Raw genomic sequence first — 19,529 nt, forward strand, 5'->3', positions numbered from 1 at the left:
GGATAATGAGAAGGAGATGAAGAACAGGAAGAAGAACAAAACCACACTTGAAGGGACAAAGCTGTCCAGAAATCATTATCACCAGGGTCACTGCACACACACACACACAAACACACACACACACACACACACACACACACACACACCATACATTTTAGGATCCCAAGATGCAATGAGAGTAACCAGGAAGGAGCAATATACATTTCATTCCTGTTCTTGGATGGAACTGGAGCACCCTTCAGGCTGGCATAACTTTCTGCATGATACTTAGGTCTGGACAAAGAGTGGAATTAATGTGTATACACTATCGAAAGCAGCAGGAGCTGTCACTTTGTCTCCAGGATTAGCTGATAACTGTTTATATGCCTGGGGTCACACATGAAGTCCAACTCTGCTTTCAATAGGTGTACCCCTCAATTTTAGAAACACAGGAAGACACATATATAGATTTCCTTCCCAGGCAAATTGGAGACTATGGATTCTAAGGAAAGGCTCTCTAACAGACCTGGTTCTTAGCCTGGTGCTCTGAGTATGGGAACCCCAGACCATCACAGTCTCGGAGTGACTTCTGTCAGAGCAGAGATTATGCCTCCAATGTGTCTTGTTTTGGAAAGAGGGGAAATACTAGGAGACCTGTGTCTTCCTGTCTTTCCCTTTAATTGAGGGTTGGGTGGAGTATGGTCTCTTTGTGACTGTGCAGGAATCTGAGTTAGACCAGGAGAGATGGAGCTGGAAGCAGACCTACCTGGATGTTGCTGTATACCAGAGTATTGCAACATGTAAGAGCAGAGCCTCCTGCTGCCATGGTAAGCAGAACTCTGGTGCCCCTGGGATTGGCAGCACTAGATGCTGGTTTGGAATCCACAGCCAGATTAATGCACCATGAACTCAGGAGTGAGATGAATCTCCTACAGGAGACTTGAAATTTAAGAGACCTGGGGTGAGTCCTGTTCTGGGTTTGGTTACTTTTGATAAATGTGGCAAAGTTAGGAAGACCAGGTTCTTGACCAGGACTGGTCTTTGGGCTCCTGGCCAATCCAGGACAGAGAGCTGGAGTTCCCCCAGAGCTATGATAAATTTCAGGTCCAAAGGACAAACAGGACTCCCTGAGGATAAGTATGACCAAGGGAAATTGCTCCCTTCATGAGTACATTTTAAGCCTCTTCTTCATATTTCACTTCATGAAGACAGATATCTACATCATTGACAATGAACTCACAGAGGCCATACCTTTCTTCATAAGAGCACAAGTGTATTTACAAAAGAGGTTGGTCAGGAAAATGTTACTAAATTTCTAGGTGTGATAATCCAGGGTGTGCTCTACTTCCTGGCTCCAGAGGAACTCTGATAAATTCGGGAAGTCCATGAAGAGGGAGGGATGACAACATTGCCCACTGACATCTTCTCCCCATGAATGTATGCTCTTCCTGTTCTCATTGGCAGACCTTGGTCCCTCTGAGACTGGAGAGCAAACTCTCTCCTTAGGCTGTCCTAGGCTCAGTTCACAGTGGAGGAGGATCCAGCAGGGACACCTGTGAAACCCAGGACAACACAGCTTACTCGTGGTCTCCACTGCAGCCCAGGAGGACACAGCTTACAGTAAGCATCAACTGCAGTGCAGAAGAGCATGGCTTAAAGCCTGGGTTCACTGCAGCCTCCCAGCTGGACTTCCCCCACTTCTGTTCATGAATATGAGGAACAGGAAGGTTGAGACCTCTCCTTCTCCCAGGACTCGTAAGGAAATATTGGACTTGCAGGGAACTGAAGATGTAACCTTGACACCACCTACAAGATGAGAATAATCAGCATTTGGATAAGTGCATAGCCTGCTGTAACAGCGGTTTGTGCCATCACATCTCCCAGAATAGCTAAGAGCAGGGTCTAGTAGATACTCTTCATGCATCCCAACTAGAAAACTTCTCTGGAGGCTCCCCTCCCAGCCATGCTCCCGAGGAAAGTACCCACCACTTGTCAAAGACTCCCTGTTCTTTGTTAGATACTAGTCAACCTAGTACAAGTATGCTTTTTCCCAAGTCATATGTATGATAGAATGATTCAGCCAGGGCAGCTCTCACTCCCAAACTCCCCTTTCACTATGTCTGGACTCTCTGCATATTAGGGGAGAGGAGAGGCTAGCTTCATTCCTCCCTCCCTAGTGAAAAGAAAGATATGTAATTCTTAAATGGACCTTCATGAAAGCTGACTCCCTAAACTGATCTCACATGTCCAGGAAGCCTGATATTTGGGGATTACAGAAGAAATGCAACTGGCCCTATCCCAGATAACTGGTTGTTATAAAACGAGACAACAGACCCAATCTGTATAGAACAGCTTATTTAGGGAAAACAGCTAACTACCCCATCCTGCCCCTCCTAAACCCCTTTCACACGTCTAGATCATTAGCAGCAAAACTGCTGTTTGCCTGCACACTAAATAATCTGACCCTGATATGCCCTGCCCAACTGTAGCTGTGTACACTGTATTATACATTCATGCCCCATAACACGCTATAAATCAGGCCCTGTTATACACTTCACTAGGGGCAGCCAGCAGCCTAGTGATTCTACAAACTCTGACAGACACCTCCATGTCAGCACCACATACCCACTTTAAATTGCAAGCCTCCAAGGCACAGACCCTTCCATTGCAATGAAACAGTATCCCTGGGAGGGCATCCTGGAAAGCCTGTTCCACAGCAGCACATGTGGCCTCCAAAAAGAAACTAGAGAGAGCACACATTAGCAACTTGACAACACACCTAAAAGCACTAGAACAAAAGGAAGCAAACTCACCCAAGAGGAGTAGACGGCAGGGAATCCACTTAGACTTGACCTTAGTACAAGGAGATAGGAATGGATCGATTCACATTCTTCTACATGTTAACAACCAGTTGTGCCAGAAGATAGAGTGACAGTGACAATATCAACAAAACAATTCAAGTTCCATCGAGAAGCTCACTTTGTCAAAAACTAAGAACCTGATCTACTCATGTAGGTATCTTCTAGGAGGCAAACATACAATGTAACTTTCTGGTTGACACCTGAAATACACCTGAAAGAATGTTTGGCTGAAGCAGACACAGGTGAAAGAATGTTTCCTATAGGAAACATAGGAAATGACAAATAATATTTAGATGGATCATTAATATGATCCCACAGACAGTGGGAGCTTGAGGTTTGGTTTGCCTAGTTCCATTTTGCTATTCATTGCAGGTGTAAAGCTTGTATTGGTTCACATTACAATTGCTGAGCTTCACCCATGGAGTCCTCTTACAGAGAAACCCACCAAAGAACTTCTAGTGAGATTCCTGTGGATTTTGCTGCTTCCTTGAACTCAGACCTCATTGGCAGTCTCACAGATTCGTCTGCATTCAACTGCCCTTGCTGACTATTGTGTGGTGTCTGTCCAGTGGACTGGTCTGCAGGAACTGATTCCTGTTTGGTGTTTGCTAGAAAACTTGACTGAGACCAATTGCCCAGTAGAACTATTTCTATACAGGTCTGCTTCCCCCATATCCTAACAACCTTTCTTTCCCACTTCATCTGGTGGTTTGTGGGCTAGAGGGAATTTAACCCTTGTTAAAGTAGGCTGAACAAAACAAATGCCTACACAGAGGAGCACTGATACTCAGGGATAAGGAACAAAACATGGCCAGAGGTCTATTTATGCCTGACTCAGCAGCAGGGTTTGGGAAAAAGGAAGCAGGAAAAGGACACAGGAGGTGACCTTCTCCTAGAGGCTGGGGAGGGGCTGTGGCAGCCTCTCTACTGCCAGCAGCCCTTTGTGATGAGGAGGCCACACCTGTGTGATGTGCCCTGAGCCCTCCTGACACATCTCACACTGCACTCAAGGACTCAGTAACCTGAGAGCTGCATTGTGATTCAGAAGATGGGAGAATTTTCTCTCTCTGATGAATAGCATTATTGATTCATGGATGAGCCCCAGCTCCATGGACATAGCAATGGACATGACCATTGGCTTTATGTGTGGAGTTGGTCTCTTTTTCCTACTTATCCCCTTCCTGAAGGAGTACCCAGTGTCACCAGCATCTAAGAATGAATGGGGCAAACCACAGGTGAGGAGAACCTTGGTTCACACACACTGGAGCAGCAGTCTGTTGTTCATGGCTGTTGCTTTCACATTTTCTAGGAAAGCTGGTTTAGTGACATTAAAAAAAAAAAAACAGAATATAATCTTTTGTTTTAGTCTCAGATATGAGATATGGGGCTGCTTCAAAATATCCACAGCTGCTGAGTATGACTTGCCTGATGTTCAAGACAGGGCACGATTTTGCTAGCAGATGTTAGTTTCTCTGTTCTGGTAGCTTTAGTGATTCTGAGGATGTTTCAGAGATTACATAAATGCTAGTTCCTGGGAGACATGGTGGGTTGTCCTTTGATGTTGGTTTTTATTGCTTGCTTGTGTTTGTACTTTGATCAGCAGTTATGTGGACAGAAGACAGAAGAAATAGAAATAGGATATATTGACAGTGAAGATGAAATATCCCCAGGGAACTCAACCCCCGTCCCACAATCAGTAGAAAGTGTTCTAATAATGACTATCCATTTCCCCTCTATGGTTTTCTCCCCCTTTACTATCAACCGTTAGGCGATAGAAAGGGTGGAAGGAAAAGGGTGGAGAAGATTGGAAGAAAGACAAAGAAAGTAGCTTATGTTTAGCTACAGACATTAAGAGGAAATCTCTAGAAAGAGTCTGATGGGATTGACAGGCAGGGCAGAGGTGAGAGTGGTCCTGAGGTGTCTTCAGGAAGCTCACAGACCACCTGTACATGGTGACAGAGAGGCCACTAAAGATGAATGAGGCTCCATGAACAGACTGCATTTCAGAGTTGGGGGGGGGGGAACAGGAGAAGCTCAGAGGAGATCATCAGTCCTCTGTTCAGGCGCTTCTTTTGATTGTACTGAGCTGATGTGAAGAAGGTGATGAGACCAAGGGCCTCAGGTCAGGGCTTCAGTCTCCTCAACTCTGAGAAAGCAGGTATCACCTGACATCCCAGACACAGCTGCAGAGCTCAGCCTTGGGTAGGTGCTTGTGGGATGAACACTAACTGTGGACATCTGTGGTAACTGTGGCATAGACAGTGCCTTCTTCTGTTTTTCCAACAAGATGACAAGGAAATGTGTTTATGCACAGTATGAGTGAGTCAAGGATGGATGAGAGAACACTTCCTAGAAAATGCAGATTTCATGTATTTGAGGACCAAAGAGAGCAGGAAGCTTGTCTACCAGAGAAAGGAAGAAAGGTCTCCAGCTCATGTGTGTTGTTTCTAACTGGCAGGATGTGAAGAGGGGGCAGAAGAAGACGAGTAAGAAAACTGCTCCTAGAAAAGGTAGGCTTATGCTTTCCTGAGGAGAGAAATTCCCTCTGGCCTAGCCTTTAGTGAAGATGACATGGTATGCAAGAAAGACATGGCAGCTTTTGGGAAGGAAAATCATGGAACCCCCAGGTTTTGGGATAGAAAGGAGCTGTGGCTGGCCTGGGATGGGTGCTACAAAGGGGAGTGTTGTTCAAGGCACTAGAGTGATGCTGTGACCCTGGATGGGGGGGATCCAGGTTCACCTGAGAGCAAGTAGCTTCAACCTCTCAAATGCATTTCTCTTTCAGATCCTGTGGCTATTACAATGTTGTAAGTGGAATTATAAAGGTTGAGGTAGGGGCAAGAAAAGTGTACATGGAGAGATGAGGCCCCTCCATTCCCCTTGCTCAGGTTCAGTTCTCTGTCCTTGTGTTATGGTGCTTGAGCAATAGGGTCCTAGCATGGGGAGTCACAAGAGGATGCCTCACACCTGTGTGTTCTCATTCCTCATCCTGATCCTACTTAATTATCTCCAGGTTGTATGGATGGAGGAAAAGAGGAGGAAGAGACCAAGACACTATCACAACCTATGGAAATGTAAGAATCTTTGTCCTATGGAATTTTCATACCAGATGTGGGCTCAGGGTCTGGGCATCTTCATTCTGAATATGCTATGCAGGGTGGGATTCGAAGGCATCTTTATTGGATGTGAGACTAAGGGGCATAGGATATGTAGGCGATGGAGGTGCCATATTGACACAGACAGATGGGCCTCTTGATCCTCTGATTGGGGCTGATGCTTTTGCCTCCTGTCTTTGGCAGTCCCAACAAGCAATGTTACCTGGACTTCACACCACAACCCTTTGCGAACCTCAGACAGAAAATGGATCCTCTTCTGCTCTCACAGCTGTCCTCTTATCTCAGGGTCCTGGAGGATCCTTCACAAAACAATGTTAGTCTATTTTTCTGGGGTACATTCTCTATTAACTCTGAATCAGCTGTGGCTACTGCCCATGAGCTCAGAAGCCCTTCCTTGGGAAGACGTAAATCTGTGAGGTTTACTGATGACAGTGTCACTGAGAAAGCTCCATCCCAGGCCAAAGGACTTCCACAGCATTCCCAGTATCAGCCATTACCTCACCACCTTGTGACACCAAACTTGGTAGGTGAGAAACCAATCCAAGAAAACAAAATCCTCCCAAGATTCACTCTGAAACAAACACACGAAGCTCCATCCCAGGCTAAAGGACTTCCACAGCATTCCCAGTGTCAGCCATTACCTCACCAACTTGTGACACCAAACTTGGTAGGTGAGAATCCAATCCAAAAAAACAAAATCCTCCCAAGATCCACTCCAAAACAAACACACGAAGCTCCATCCCAGGCTAAAGGACTTCCACAGCATTCCCAGGATCAGCCAGTACCTCATCAACTTGTGACACAAAAGTTGGTAGGTGAGAAACAAGTCCAAGAAAACAAAATTCTCACAAGATCTACCCCAAAACAAACACCTCCTTGTTTCAAAAGTAGGGCCTATGTAGTGTCATGTGCTACCAGTGAAAAAGGGATACAGGCATGCCTATCAGCTGAAAGCCTGCCTGGGAAACATGGATTGTATTCAAAAGACACCAAAGCTTATGATGAGCAAAAACATCAAAGCTATTAGCAAGCCCACTGAGAACGTTCCCTGGGCATCATATATTCTAAAGCTATCTGGCCAGCCACCATCCAACCTGAGCATGGCCGGAGCATTCAGCACCACAAGGAGCCAGAGAATAACTAAAATGCAACAAATATGGAAGATAAACAAGGAACCATATTCAGATTCCTCCACTTCATGAAACCAACCCAGGTTCAGTGACATTTCATAGAAAACACTATTCATTATTGCAAGAACAGGCCTCAGCTCTCCCAGACTGCCCAGCCCTCCATCTTCAAAGCCAAATTCTACAAATCCAGCAAATGGAAGGGGTCTGTGCCTACAGGGCTGCCCTTAAAGAAGGACATAGCAAAGTTTGATGTGCATAACACCACAAAGAAGGACCTTGGTATTGGGACACAAAAGGTGCCTGGTACAGCAAGCAGCAGACCTGGGAATGAGCTGGTTCTAGTAAACCTGCATTAAGGACAGAAAAGTGGCCCTACATGAAACCCGGTGAGCACTATTGCCTGCTTGAGGCAAAGATAGAAAGGAAGCCAGCATCACACATCACAGAGCTTCCAGTGAAACATGGGAGACCCAATCTGCAGATGCTTGTGGCAAGGGATCTGACCCCACCTGGAGTTCCAGCCTCAAACATCCCCCAGGTTGTGGATCCCTCCTCACCCATCTGTGATTCCAAGGTTTCCAGGGTCCTGAAAAATTTCCATCACAGGATCCAGGAGGATAAGGATGAAAACTGGATCTGCTGTGAGAGTAGAGAGAGGTGAGTTTATACACTCAACTGCAGAGGCTCAGGAGACCCAAAGAGCCCCTCCACATGCTTCCAACCATGGGGCCACAAAGTCCCATCCAGATCCATTGCCGAGATACCTGAGTGTTCAGAGACCTGCTTCCTACTTCCTGGCAGCAAATCCCCAACAGGTCAGGACCATCAGAGGCATTGGAAAAGGCAGTCAGAAGCCAAGTACCAATCGCAAAATGGCCAAGCATGCAACACAGGAGAGCTTTCAGGAGGTGGACTTAAGACATCACCCCAGGGTTATGACAATGGAAGGCCTTGGAGAAAGGGTCAGACATTCAGATGCCAAACAAACTACAGTGGAGGTGAAAGAAGAGCCACCTCGTGCATGGACAGTATGTCTGGGATCCAGTGAGAGTCACAAGTGCCAGGACATAAATATCAGTCTCAGGGTGTTTGGGTCTTTAGGGGCCAACAGATTCCCAGCAAATCTACAAATACCTACCTGACAACACTCGCAGGACTCAAGTCAGAATATTTTGAATTCAAAACTGCAGTCAAGAGCTTGGCCTGTGAGTCACCATCCAGTTGGCCCCAGTAGAGTCCACCCTGCCAAGGTCAACCTGCCCTGACAGAACTCTCTGCCCAGCTTCCAGGCTAGTTGCCAAAACACCAAGACTTCCCAGGGCTTATGTGATGTGTTCCAGAAGAGACAGGATATGGTGGAAACTAACAACATCAGTGTTCCAAAGGATCAAATCAAAGTGTTGGGTCTCAACGGATTTCACCTTCATGAAGAGAGGCAGAGCACTCTAAGATCTATAAGCATAAGTCAGGGAGAAAGGCATGTGAGAGTAAGACATTCCACCCCAAGCTCCACCGAGCTCAAGGATACAGCCAAGACTTGGATACCAGAAAAGGGAGAGGCTACTTATAAGTCCTCTTGGAAGAACATCCTAAGTAATTCTTTTCATTGTGGAAACCGTAGCACAAAATGCAAGGGTCAGCAGGATAGTCTAAAGAATTCTAGCACTCTACCAGCTACTGAGCAGACAGAGAAGGTTGTAACAATAAAAGAGTCCATCTACCATATGCTAGTTGAAATTACATGCCTAGCGAATATTCTGTTCCAGATCTTAGAGAACACTGAAGGGGACAAATCAAAGGTAAAAGAGTTGTGCAAAGTGGAATCACTGAGATCCAAGCTGGGTACCTCAAACCACACCTCTGAGGGTCTGTATGACACACACCATAGCAGAACAGCAAGCAGGATGAGCTGTGGCCATGCCAGCCCAGAGGAGCACAACATTTCATTTACATACAGGGGAAGTGGAGACAAACTGCACTCAGGAGTTGATGCCCAGAGAGCCTGTGAACAACATCCAAAGCAAGTGAAAAAACAAATGGGCATTAAGCTGTTACCTAAACCAAGGGGAATGAAAATCCATGTAGGTACAGGGTAACTAGAGACAAGCATAAGCCAGTCCTTGCTGTCCAGAGATCCTGTACACCTGGCAATATTAGGATCAAGTTTGGATTGGGGCACTGTCCACCTAGAAGTCCTGAGGGGCACCACCATTCCTTCAGATACACACAAATTGGAGACAGAGTAGCCTGGTTTTACCCATAAAGCCTTTGACCCACATCAAAGTACAATGAAAGGAATGGGTGTTGGCTGCCGTATAAGTTCCAAAGAGAACCATCCAGTCAATATCAAGGAGAACTGGAATCCAGTGGCACTCAGGTGTTGCTGGCCAGAGAACCTCTGACACCCAGTAGACCAGAGTAGGTCAAGGAGCAGGTGGCTCAGGCCACCCATGCCTTCACACACCAGGAGTTTCTAAAAGATGTCCCATCTGCCCAGTCATTGTTTCCCCTGTGCCTCCTGGTAATAAACTTGAGTTTTTCCTATAAAGAATCTTTACCTTTCTCGAGCTCATCCTTCTGTGCTCATGGCTCCATCCCAGAAAGGAAGTGATCCCTGGTTCACATTCCTGCTTTTGAGCAGAGCTGTTTCTGTCCTACAGTGATGGAGCAGGGGAAGGTTCCTCCATGCATGTTGGTATTAACAGCTTGTGTACTTCTTGGGCTCCAGCTCAGGTGAACAAGGGCTTCCTCTGGCACATGGCTGGGCTTTGTCTCTGGTCCTTTGAAGCCTGTTTTCCCAAGTCCACTCACTTCAGTAACTAGTATTAGCCAGTGGGGTTAGAAACTTTTAGTATGTTTGGGGACTGTTTATATTTGTGATTTATTACATATGCTGAGCCTTGAGCACTCCCCAACTTTACTAGCAGTCTTTCTCTGCAATTTAGAGGAGCATATATTTTGGCTGTGAGCCCTTCATTGGTTGTATATCTTGGCAAGAAATTATGCTATTCAAAGAACTTTCCCCTGGAAATTGGGTTACCGGTAGCTGTGTAGCACCATGTGAGTGCAGGTAATTGAACCTTTGTCCTGTCCAATGCAGCCTGTGCTTTGAACTACTGAGCCACCTCACCTGTCCCATATGTCCTAATATTGTAAGAAATGACTTTAACTAGTTCATTCCTCAAAATAATTTCATTTTTCCCTTTATTTTCGCATAGCTGTCAAATTCTAATGAGAAAAAGAGAAACCTTAAATGTTATGATTATTTTAAATCATTTAATAGTATATTGAATTCTCATTTTCATTACATTAGAGTGAGTATCACTTACCAGAACCAGTATCACTACAAAAATGATTTTTTTCAAAGATTTCTTTTTTTATATGTAAGTATTCTGTAACTGTCTTCAGACACTCCAGAGGAGGGTATCAGATCTTATCATGGAGGGTTGTGAGCCCCCACACAGGGATTTTAACTCAGGACTTTTGGAAGAGAAGTCAGTGCTGTTAACCACTGAGCAATCTCTCCAGCACCAAAACTGATTCTTTTTAAAGAAAAACATGATGCTAATATTTTAAGTGTAGAACTATTAAATGTATCTTTTCATAATATTGTAAAACTTTCTAGGGATTCCAACTTGCATTATATATTTTTGTAAATGCAAGTCATGTTTTAAAATTATGGCCACTCGACCACTATAATTTATGTGAATTTGTTTTGTGCTCCTTAACGTAAAAATATATGAGTAAATGTGTCGTGAGGAAGAATTCTGGGAAAAGGAGTAGGAAGTGAAAGAATATGAATAAAATATTGTATGAAAAACTTACCAACAAAACAAAACAAAAAATGCTTTGGAAAGTAAAAATAGATGTACTATTACACCCGGTCAAATAACATTAACTAAGAGTTCTCTCTGATATATAGAAAAACAATTGACTGCTGCATATTGAATAGCTAACCAGCTACTTTGCTCACTTCACAGAGCTTTCCTCTCTGCAATTTTCCTATAAGATCTGCTATTAGGATGGACATGTGCTATCCCTGTTCCAGCCCACTTCACACTGAAACTCCATTCCCTGGTGTGATATGGGCTTTGGGACAAAACTGGGTCATAAGCATTGCAGTGAAACCCTTCTACAGAGAAATAGAGAAGAACTTCTATGTGCTCTGTCATCTATGTGTAGTGTATATTTGTGAGATATGTGTATTTGTGTATGTGTGTTGTGTGGTGTGTGTGTGTGTACCTTCACTTTATTTCCTTCTAACAGATTGGTGTACAAATACAAGAGGTAAATCTGCAAACCAGGAAGGAAGTCCTTACTGCCACCCATTCATGTTGTAGGCAACTCCTCCCTAGTTGCACATGGCCTTGCAAGGGTCTGAAGTGTATATCCCAGGGAAGACTAGTGCAGGGGACCTCCAACTTACATAGATGTGTGTAGAAGACAGCAAACTCACTGGGTACTACCTTTTCTGGTGCAGCACTGCAGGGAGAAACACCCAAACCTCTGTGGGTAACCACCACCCTAAGCTCTTTAAGTGAACCCTATACACTCATTGGTTCCCAGAGTAGATCCTGTCTGCCTGTGTCACTGGGAGCTGAGGAAGAAGGATAGATATTTAGCATCCCCAGGGGAAGAAATGCTATTGACACCTAATCTGATAAACTTTTACTTCTTTTAATATGTCAGGGCAGGAGGTGTCTAGCAGAACCTTACTCTACCATGATATGTGGGTCATTACAGGAGGAGGAATGTCCAGCAGGACAGGATACCTATCTCTGTATCTCAGGTGACACTGACATCAGGGGGTTGTCCAGCAGGTTCTGGTACCTGGCATTGTACATGCCACAGTAGAAGAGATGCTGTCAAGGCAGGACTGATATCTAGAAATCTATTGAGTGTCCTACATGTCTTGAGCTAGCAAATATCTAGAAGGTGTTAACAGGGAGGTAGGTGCATGCTCAATACATACATAAGTCTCTGGGTTATTAGGCCCTGTTGCATACCACGTGCAACTCCACCTGCCAACAGAGAGCTATGATTAGTTCCAGCTGTCAAGCTCTTCCCTGCCACACAAAATATGCTGGTAACCTGGCCTCACCATACCACACTCTCCCACCACAGAACTTGAACTTCTCTCTGCAGGACACTTAATAGCCAGGCCAAATTCACACAATGTGATGTTGCTGTGTGCAACGCTGTTCTCATTGGTTAGTGAACAGAACACATCATCGGTGTGAGGAAGTGCTATGACTGTTCCACCTGTACACAACCTACCTTCTCAGTGTGGTTCAGCAGATCTCCCTCAGCAGCCTGTTCCAGCACCATAAAGATATGGTTTTTGGTTTTGATTATGTGGAACAGCTTCATTATATTTGGATGCCTATCTCTGTCAGGTTCACTTAGTCATTTTTCTTATCCCTTTCCTGGGTTCTGAAAGTGGCCTACACCTCCTTGTTGAGATGGTACAGCTCAGGAAAGTAGCCTTCATCAAGGGTCATGAAGATGAGATGATCTGAAAGGGGCACACTTTTGGAGGACCTGGTCTACATGTTAGCTTCTTTGTGGCCTGCTCTGTATATTTGTCTGAATGTTGATTGACAATTTAAATCCTAACACCAGATGACAAAACACTGAGATGAATACCATGATATTTAACACAAAAGAAATAGGTCAGGAAACAAGAGTTACTGCTCTCATTTCACACATAGAAAAGTGAGAGGGAGTTGAGATGGTTGCACGGTGCAGTTCAGGGTCATAGAAAAATAACATAAAAAAAAAAAAACACTACAACAACAACAACAACAAAACCCTAAAGCAGTAGCAGAACCTAACCAAACAGACCATAATGAACAATGAAAAAAATGTGTTGTCCTTGGAAAATCAGGTGAAACTTAGAAGAATTACCACAACTAAACAAATGAGAAGATATAGAATAAAACTATAGATACAGAAATACTGTAGCAGATACAATAAGGCTCTAAGAACCATTATAAGAGATCTCAGAATCTGTAGAATAGATATAGGATACCTATGACACAATCCAACATGAATGAGGGAGAAATGGGTAAATTTCCAATTACATATAAAATGCCTGAATAGATCAGTAAAAGGAAATGAAGAAATATTAATAAACAAATACAAATCAACAAAGTGCTTAAGACCAAAAATATTCTTGAATGAAAACTCCCAGAAGTTTATTGAACACCAAAGTTCCTAAAATAATTCCATAAAATGGAAGGGAAGGGACACTTCCCAATGTGTCCCAGAAAACCAATGTTACCCTATAACCAAAATCAGATAAAGTGAAAATAGGTGGACCTTCAATGGATAGAGTTGGTTACCACCAGATCTGATGACCCAAGTTTTATTTCTCAAACCCAAATGGTGGACTTAGAGATCTGCCTCACAATTTGTCCTCTGATTTTCACATGTATGCAGACACACGTATGCAATTAAATCTACATTAACCAAATATTATGTCAAAATTTCCATATAAAAATATGAAAACCTAACAAGATGGCTTGATACTTCACGATAGTTCAACACACATTTTAAATATCAGATTCATGATCAAGATCACTTCCTTCATAAATATGGTATGAGCCTTAAATACACACATCCTTAAATTAAAAATGTGAAGTATAAACAAGACAAAAAAGTGTGTAGCCTTAAGAATGACGTTTTGTCCTTTTCCATCATGATTTAAAAAAAAAAGGAGAGGCTTTCTTAACTGTTGGTATTTGGGAATGAATAACAATTAGACTTTAAAGCCCCTTCTAACACGGCATTTTACAATATTAATTGCTCACTTACTGACATGTTCTCATTTAAAAATGGTCGACATGTTTCATTCATTCCTTTTATTGGTTTGATATCACATTAGCCATGGCTGTTAACTCTGGTCTATTAAAGGGAATAAGCAAGAAAAAAAAAAAAAAAGAATGGCATTTGGTCCTTTCCCAGAAAGTCGGTGGAAGTAGGGATAATGCTCCATGTGATAAGCCAAGTCCCTAAAGACAAATGTGCTGTGTTTTCTCTCCTATGCAGAATGTGCACGTTTGGCAGAGCCTGGAAATAAGAGGACATGAAAGAGGGGAGAGTTCTGCTTCTCTAGGGTGTTCCATAGGGCATGTGCTGGCCTGGGGTCTGGATGTCTCAATCACTACACACTGTCCAGGGAGTGCTGCACAGGGTTCTGGGAGGTTCAGAATCCAGACACTTGCAGCCCCAAGCCGTCCATTAGACAGAGAGTGGGGAGAGAGGCTCAGTGCCTAGGACCCAACCTAAGTGATTCAGACAAGATGAGAAGGCATGGTAAGGGACCCACCTCACTAGCAAGCCTGTTGTGGATGCTCATCTTTTACCTCTCAGTGTTAACTCCTTTCAGCCCACCTCTTTGGGAGGTTGTTCCATCACCTTATGTGTTCATAGAACATAAAGGACAGTGTCACAAGAACCACAGGGCAAACAAAGTCTGTTCCTCCATTGAAAACAACCCTAGAGCCCCTTCCCCCCCCCACCACCAAAAACGGACAGAAATAAAAAATATGAACAGAACAAAACTCTCCAGAAAGCCTCACCACCAGGGTAATTGAAAATGTCAGACACACTGTCCCCTGAGATAGTGGTGTGAAGGACCTAAAGTGTTATACACACACACACACACATGGACACACGGACATGCACATACACCCCCCGACACACACACACGCATATGCACACTGCATAATTCAAGATCCCAAGATTCTATGGCACTTCTCAGTCAGGAGCAATAAACATTTTGTTCCTATTGTGGGATGCATTTGGAACTCCCTTCAGGCTGGCATAACTTTCTGTCTGACCCTCAGGCCTGCGTACACTGTAGAGTTAATGTGTATGCACTAATCAGTGCAGCAGGACCTGTCACTATGTCCTCAGGAGTTTCTTATATCTACATATAAATCTGGGATCACACAAGGTAATCAAAGACTGTTTTCAAAAGGCCTGCCCTGGTTTTTAGGTACCCAGAAAGATACTTACATAAAATGCCCACCCAGGCATCTCTTTGTCTGTGGACTCTGAGGAAAGACTCTCTAACAGGCCTGACTCATAGCCTGGGGCTCTGAGTGTGGGATCTCCAGACCATCACAGTGTCAGCCTGCCTTCTTTCATAGCTGAGAATAGGTGTCCAATGTGTCTATGTTGAGAAGTGGGGATTACTAGGAGACCTGGTTCTCCCTCTACTACTCTTTAATCAATTGTTGAGAGAAATATGAATTCTTTGCTTGTGTGCAAAAGCCTGGGATTCATCAGGAGACATGAACCTGGAAGCAATAGCACCTGGATGCTGTTGTATAGTAGTATTTTGCAACATGTAAGAGCAGAGCCTCTTGGTCCCTTGGCAAGCAAATCTCTGGCACACCTGGCATCACCAACTCAGAAGACTGGATTCGAATCCACAGCCACACTTTTAGATGAGGAAGTCAGGAGGGAGATGAGTCTGCTACAGGAGGCTAGATACAGACCTGGAATTTAAGAGACCCTGGGTGAGTGCTTCCCCTTCCCTGAACCTGGTTGCTTTTGATAAATATGGCAGAGGAAGGAAGAGCAGCCTCTTCCAGAGCATTGATACTCATGCCAAGCACAGGACAGTGGGACCCTGCCAACCCAGGGCTGAGAGCTGCGGTTTACACAGAGATATGCCAGCTTTCAGGTCCAGAAGACATGAGATGAGGGTGACCAGAGGCATGGTGATCCCGACACTAGTACACTTCAAGCATGGCTGACAGCCTGGCTCCACTGCAGCCTCCCAGCTGGACTTCCCAGGCCTCTGCTCATGAAGATGAGGGACAGCCAAGAGAAGGCCTGTCCTCTTCCCATGCCAGTTACAATAAACTCGGGCTTGCAGGGAATAGGAATAGTGTTTGACACCAACATAGAGACAGGAATAATCAGCATTTGGATGAGTGCATAGCCTGCTGCAACAGCTGTTTAGGCCACCACATCTAGCAGAGCAGCTGACAGCAGGGTGTAGTGGCTGTCCTTCATGCTTCCCATATAAACAACCTCTCTGCAAGCTCCTCTCCCTGAATGCACCCAAGGACAGCACCCACCACTTATCAAAGACCCTCCTGGTCTTTTTTAGTTACTAGTCAGCAAACAAGTCACAGGAATGCTGTTTCCCTAATCACATCTATGGCAGAATGCTCCAGTCAGGCCAGCTCTCACCTCCCAACCTCATCGTTCATGATGTCCAGACTCATAGAATGTGAGAGTAAAGCAGATGTTGACTTCATTCCACTCTCCTGAGAGATAAAAGAAGGTGTGTGATTCTTTTTTGTTGTTTTGTTTTTCAAGGCAGGGTTTCTCTGTATAGTCCTGGCTGTCCTGGAACTCACTCTGTAGACCAGGCTGGCCTTGAATTCAGAAATCTGCCTTCCTCTGCCTCCCAAGTGCTGGGATTAAAGACCTGGGCCACACTTCCTGACAAGGTAGATGATTCTTAAAAGAATCTCCACGAAAGAAGGTTCCATAAACTGAGCTCATATGTCCAGGAAGCCAGCTGTTTAAGGATTGCAAGGGAAATGCAGCTCACCCCACCACTGAAAACTGGTGTTTGCAAAAAGGCACAACAGAGCTCACGCTTTCAAAAACATATCTAGAGAAAATTGCTAACTACCCCATACTGCCCCTGCAAAACCCCTTTCCCAATTAATGAACATTAGCTGCAAAACCCCTGCTTTGTGTGCAGGCTAAATCATCTCAGTCTTATATGCCCTGCCATCTTGTAGCAGCATATACTATCCTAAGCATCCACACGCCCCACCCACAAAATTTATTAGAAATCAGGACCTATTACACACACCACTGGGGGCAGCCAGCAGCAGGTGTTTCATCAGACTCTCATGGACACCTCCATATCAGTACCACGTACTGACATGCCTCCATGGCACAGACACAGACTCTTACAGTGTAGTAAAACAGTGCCAGGCTGATGGCATCCAGGAGGGCCTGTTACATAGCAGTATATGATTGATGTGCTCTCTTGAGTATGAAATATATGAAGTTCAGATTGTCCCCCCTGCAATCAAAAAAAAAAAAAAAAGCTGGATATAGAGTATTGTTACACACCTCACATAAGCATCTAGCTTTCAGACCCTCTGGTCTTCTACACATTTTTCAGGCTCTGCTAATGAACAGCCCTGGTATAACCACATTCCTTTTGAAAACACTCGACAGGCACTGATGCGTGGCAAGCCACCCCCGAGCCTGTACTCATTGATAATTGCTGAACTTCTTCACAGAACTATCACTGGACTCTCAGACCTCTAGCTACTGAATAATGACACAGAAACTTATATTTGTTTATTGTAGCTTGGGCCTTAACTTGCTACCCCACAACAAGCATGTATAACTTCATTAACCCATTTATTCTAATTCACATTTCCCACATGTCCCATAAGGTCATGTTCAGTACATCTGACTTCCTGCATTTCTGGCTGGAAAATCCCTCCCACCTCAGATTTCTTCCCACAGTTCCTCTCTCATCCAATAATTTCCACCTTCTGAATTCTGCACAGATATAGGCTTGCAGCACATTATTAAAGCCAGAGAATGACTTAGGATAGTAAGGAGGACAGAGATAACCTACACTCAGTGCACAGAAATACACAGAATCCTTGAGAATTCTGCAAATTCAAACATACCTCTTGGTATCAGGTCCTCTCCCTCCTTCATCCCAAACCAACATTTACTCTTATGTGTTTTCCCATGATGGTAGTCCTCTGCCATGTTTCAGGTACACATTAGGTTACATGACAACAGTATACACACACACACACACACAAAACGACTGCTAGGAATCAGGTCCTCCTGGATACTTCCCCTGTCTCTGCCACCACATACACATTGTTATGCACTGGGCTCTCTTGGACAACCTTCATCAACCCTCCATACAATGTTACCTTGCCCTATTGGACACTACCCAGCATCCTGTGATAGGAGCAAGGTTTTCTTGAACATGGTCCCTACAACACGGACAGCAAAATATTTATTTTTAAGCCATACTAACTAGACTTAGTACTTTTGCCATCCTTTCTAAACTTACAGGTAACAGGCCTCCTGGACCTCCCTCAACTGACAACCCACATACAATTCAAGGTATCAGGCCCTACTGGACACCCTTCTACCACAAGTGCCATCCTACTATATAACCCTAAATCTCAGCTGCCACTCACTGCCACCATGGATATACTAACAGGTGTCAGACCATGCCTGGCACAGCCTCAGACCCTGAGTGGATACCAGCATAGCTTCACCATCTACAAACTTATAGGTATCAAAGATCCTTGTCAAACATTCATCCAACATTTCGTTATTTATGTAAAAATGAATCAGAGTATGCATCTCACTTGTGTGAAGATGGTTTTCATCTTTAACAAATAGTAAAGCAATATGCACACAATACTGTTTTCAAACAAATGAAGGATTATTTGAAGTAAATATTTGATGGACACATCAGTATTACAAATAGAGACACAGTTTGGTTCCTGTGAAAATGTTATCAATTGAAAACTTTGGTCATGAATGGATGAAGTTTAAAGGACCCTTGCTCTTCACCACAAAGACTGACAGCCTCCTGCTGTGTTGGTCACTGAGAATCCTTGATAATCTCATGATGGCCTGGGTGATCCTTACCACTAAAAGATCATTGTCACTTGGTTCCCAGGGTCCCCAAGGTCAGAATATGGTACTAGGTAAATGTCTCAGGAAGACACACACAGCCCTGAGCTCACCCATACTCAAGTTATAAGATATCCTGGTAGACCACCATCTCTCGTGCACTGTCATATATCAGGATTTGTTAGATACCCCACCCTCCTAACATCAAATCCCCAAATTATATTAGTCAGAATGGCTAAGATAAAAAATTCAGGTGACAGCAGATGCTGGCGAGAATGTGGAGAAAGAGGAACACTCCTCCATTGTTGGTGGGATTGCAAGCTTGTACAACCACTCTGGAAATCAGTCTGGCAGTTCCTCAGAAAATTGGACATAGTACTATTGGAGGATCCCACAATACCTCTCCTGGGCATATATCCAGAAGATGTTCCAACTGGTAAGAAGGACACTTGCTCCACAATGTTCATAGCAGCCTTATTTATAATAGCCAGAAGCTGGAAAGAACCCAGATGTCCCTCAACAGAGGAATGGATACAGAAAATGTGGTACATTTACACGATGGAGTACTACTCAGCTATTAAAAAGAATGAATTTATGAAATTCCTAGGCAAATGGATGGACCTGGAGGGCATCATCCTCAGTGAGGTAACCCAATCACAAAAGAACTCACATGATATGTACTCACTGATAAGTGGATATTAGCCCAGAAACTTAGAATACCCAAGATACAAGATACAATTTGCAAAACACATGAAACTTAAGAAGAATGAAGACCAAAG

The 19,529-nt window shown here is 44.1% G+C and overlaps 1 pseudogene; it reads left to right on the forward strand.

Moving 5' to 3' along the window:
* Nucleotides 1–1,118: 1,118 nt before the first annotated feature.
* On the forward strand, nt 1,119–9,182 carry LOC110289254 (uncharacterized; annotated as a pseudogene).
* Nucleotides 9,183–19,529: the final 10,347 nt, after the last annotated feature.

This window comes from Mus caroli, unplaced genomic scaffold (genome assembly GCF_978045245.1).
Source record: "Mus caroli unplaced genomic scaffold, Mus_caroli_1 scaffold_15, whole genome shotgun sequence".
Classification (NCBI taxonomy): domain Eukaryota; kingdom Metazoa; phylum Chordata; class Mammalia; order Rodentia; family Muridae; genus Mus; species Mus caroli.